Source organism: Hordeum vulgare, chromosome 6H, assembly GCF_904849725.1.
Source record: "Hordeum vulgare subsp. vulgare chromosome 6H, MorexV3_pseudomolecules_assembly, whole genome shotgun sequence".
NCBI lineage: Eukaryota > Viridiplantae > Streptophyta > Magnoliopsida > Poales > Poaceae > Hordeum > Hordeum vulgare.
In genome coordinates, this window is record NC_058523.1 from 456431434 (window position 1) to 456435838 (window position 4405).

Consider the following 4405-nt stretch of genomic DNA (forward strand, 5'->3'; position numbering starts at 1 on the left):
GTGTACGGGAAGCCTCTCGTCAAAGATGAAAGATCTCTAACAACGGTGATGCGAAGATTCCATGATTGGTACATGAAAACTTACAAAGAGTCTGGGGGGAGTAATATTTTGACGCTGGGAGTTAGAAAGGAGCATGACCTCGTTGGACTTGAACTGTTGATGGTTCCATTTGAGGAGTTCTTCACGTTTTTCAATCTAAAGGCCCTCGATAAATTAATGATCACTTGCTACTGCCTGTAAGTAGTACTACTTCTGTCATTAAGTCTCTATATATAGGTCAGCTCTTTCATTGCATGTATTTTTAATTATCCTCACTATATTATATGCAGATTGAAGATCGTCGAATTGAAGAAAAGACAAATCGGTAATATTGGGTTCATTAACACAAATCTCGTAAATGCATTTATGATTAAATCTCAGGCCAAAGATACCGAGGCCAACCTGCTACAATCGTTTGTATTGAATCAAAACAAAGCTATAATACTCTTCCCTTACGAATTCCAGTGAGTGTTACTATCTTGTGCCGGTTTCCCTTATTAGTCAAGGTTATAGTAATGTACTTGATGAGTTATGCATGCTTGCGCAGCTTCCACTATATTCTCCTAGATATTAAGCTTGAGCGGGGACTAGTAACCGTCTTAGACTCGAGACGAAAAGATCCCAACGAGTATGCAGACATGACTGAAATTCTAGAGAAGTAAGTTAAATCGATCATTATCGCACCATATCAGCAACTTTGTTCATTTCCTGATATCAAGTAATTGTTTTCTTTGTCTGACAGGGTTTGGAAAAAATGCACCGCAAAAACTCTGGGACTGCCGAAGAAGCTGCAATTTAAACACCCGAAAGTAAGTACTATAGTAGCATGTTCCACGCATCTCCTAGTGATTCAAACGCTAGTTTCATCAATACCATTTAGCATGCTTGCTAACTATGAGTTTGATTGACCTCTATTTCTTGTAAAGTGGTTGTGGCAGGAACCAGGGAATGATTAGTGTGGATACTACATTTGCGAGCCCATCCGCCACGTGACCTGTGAGCGGGGCTACTCTGACAAACAATATGACGTGCGTAAATAATAATATTCACAATTTTATTTTATTACCATCATTTGTGGTCAATTTCATTTATTCATATATATGTATTGATCCCCTTCTTCAAATTAGATATATCGGATGCGGAATGAACTCCTACCAGCAGATCGTATGCGAGGAATTCAAGAGGAATTGGTGGCATTCTTTCTTGACCACGTGATCCCTGAAGACGGAGAATACCATGTGAACCGTAATCAGTTGAATTTTAATTAGGAGATTATATTGTAAGAGATAATTATATTGTATATATGTAGCCAGTAGCGTCGGATAGATATACGAGAACTTGTTGTTCGATCAATCTCTTAGAGAAGGAGAGGTTGTCGATATCACTTCTCTTTGTATGCATATGTTCATGACGATCTTCCGTTTCCTTCATTTGCTTACTAGCTAGCGTGTCTAGTCCTCTCTATATGTATAGTATGTAGCGTCGACCAAGCACGGAAATAAGAGAGCATACTTCTCTCTATTCATTAGCTAGCTAACACAATACATGAAACATCTAAATTAACCCCCCCCCAAAACCCCCAACCCCCCCCCCCCTATCAAAAAAACCCCAGCACCTGAAATGCTGACGCGTGGATGCCTTTTGGTCCCGGTTGGTGTCACCAACCAGGACTAAAGGCCCCCCTGCCCGGGCTCGCCGCACCGGCCACATGGAGGCCCATCTGTCCCGGCTCGTGTAAGAACCGGGACTAAAGGCCAAGGGATTAGTAACGACCTTTTAGTCCCAGTTCCAAAACCGGGACAGAAGGCCCTTACGAACCGGGACAAAAGGCCCTTTTTCTACTAGTGTAAACAAGTTTGTCGTTTCATCAATCTTTCTTGAGAACAGTGGCATGCAAGATTAGGACATCCATCTTTTATTATTGTTGAAGAAGTGCTTAGGAATAATCAACTCCCATGTGTTGGTGAGCGTAGTCTCGAAACTATATATGATTCTTGTTAATAGTTCACAAAAAACGCTTTTTACGGGATGGCGAGAGCCGCAGTAGAACAGAACATGCATCGCGGAACCGTAAAATTTGACATCAATTCGGCTGATTTGCAGCAAATTTAAACAATCAAACATAATTTGCGCACAAATTAAGCCGTAGTTTTCGATCAAGCCACTAAACCACTCTCTCACACCCTGATACATAGACTAAAACAATCCATTAACAACATCAGCAACAAATACTTCAATATCAAACAAGTTGAGGTAGCCCAGAGGTGAAATTCATTAGATCTGGCGACCAACTTATGGTACTGGCACATGAATAAATAGCTTCCACACACCTCTGTGCATAGCTAGTTCACTAAAACAATTCGTCCAACACCAAAAAAATTTGTCCGTGGCCAAACAACATAACCAACGAGAAAAACTAAGCTACAAGATCAAACATTGGAGGGCAAGAAATGTGTGTACCAATCACGTCTCCTGTCTTGATGATCATTGGCGATCACGCCCATGCGTCATCATATCATGTGATATCTGAAAGAAAAAATGTGTGGCATGGTTTGGACGAGAGATGAACAGGACATATATATGGGGCGAAGACGCTATACGAGAAGAAATCGGGTTCCTCTCATCCATTCAACCGGTTTTGGCGAGAAAAATGTCAAGAGAAAAAACAGGAATGGCACATGGCCTACACCATACGTATACGACATATCAGCATTCTCATGATCAAAGTTTTAAATAGCAAGCAATGACAAATAGTCTAGATTGAAACTATGCGAAATGCCTTTGAAGACCCTAAATTATACATGATGCTAAACGCTATATGGGTGGCATTGTGATCAAAACTGTGCTCACGAGTGACGACGAGATCAAAAATTGCAGTTTCTCCTTGATCCATGAGTAATTAAGCGACTGGCAAACAATCAAAGCTAACTAATAATTAAACAGTATAACACCTAGATCAAAACAAGGAGAGAGATCACAACAGTGATACGTGAAGCTTCAAAGAAAGAAGAATGGAGCAAGAGAAAGAGAGGGGGATCGATCGAGAGTCGAGACACCTCGCTGCGGTGGCGGCCGGAAGGAGCCAAACACGTCGTGTGGCATCTGACCGCCGCCATTAGGCATGTTGTTGGGCAGCAGGTTGTAGAATGGCATCGCCGACGGGTCTGGCAGTCCGGGCACGCCGACTACTGCCGCACCCATCCCGCCGTTTAATTTCCTCCCGGAGCCGGCCGTCCGACAGCTGCATCCCGTCGGACCCGGTAGCCGCCACGGCCGCCTCCCCAGACTCTTCATCGGCGAGCGGGAGGCGCTCGTAGGTGGCGTTGGAGAAAGTGGCCGCGACGACCATGACGGGCCCGGACGCGACGAGTTCCCCGATGACCGTGCCTCCCACAACCTGGCCCTGCCCACCGGCGAGGTAGACGGCGAGACCGGTGGCTCCCGGCGGGCATGGCGACAGGAGGAAGGCACCGGAGAGGGAGAGGATCTCGAAGCGGCCGTGGAGCGTGACGACGGAGCCGGCGAAACCGCTGAAATTTATACCGAAAATGCCCCTGAAATTGATACCGAAAATGCCCTCGAAAAATTTGGGAAGGAAACCGCTGCTAGTTCGAAAATTTTCCTCTCACGAAAATGCCCCTCGGGGTCAGATATAATACACCTGAAGTCTATGTATTGCATCGTATCTGGACCATCGAATTCACTCCGACGGACGGTCCATATCGCTGAGGTGTACCGTAAAACATCTCCAAAACTAAACTTCATTTTTCTTTTAGCCCGTGTTGCAACAGGAAAGACGGGACACGTAGCACATTGCAGCGGTATTACTACTATCTACAACTAGTCAAGAGAATCAATTGATTTTTGTGAGACCAATGCCTTGTATTTGGAATCTTTCCGGGGATTAATTTTGTGAGACCAGGGTTGATCTAAATAAATACTAATACGGAGTAGATCAGGAAGACTGAGTCCTCAAAATATAAAGACGATATGGGCGTTCTGGAAAGAGAAAGTACTATATACACAAATCCTGTCAGTAGATAAATATTAAGAAGCACATCGCGCGCGGGCATCAAAAGATACGTTCAGTTCACTTGCATCCATGTGCGGTTAAATGGCCTTGACTCCGAAGTCTCGATCGATGGAACAATGTTTCTGCTAGTCAAACTGCTCAAAATCACATGTAAAGTCCTGCATGAAGACAATATTCTTTTTATTTACCAGAAGACTGAAGTGAGCATGATTAGCTATTCCACCTTATTTCTTATGCATCCTAGTTATTACGTGGCATATATACTTCAAGATATGTTTTTTAGCAGATGGATAGCACCCTGGCCTGTGCATACATCTTTTAAGATAGTTAAGT

At 43.7% G+C, this 4405-nt stretch overlaps 1 pseudogene; it reads right to left on the reverse strand.

Moving 5' to 3' along the window:
• Positions 1–3036: 3036 nt before the first annotated feature.
• Positions 3037–3720, reverse strand: LOC123405592 (annotated as a pseudogene).
• Positions 3721–4405: the final 685 nt, after the last annotated feature.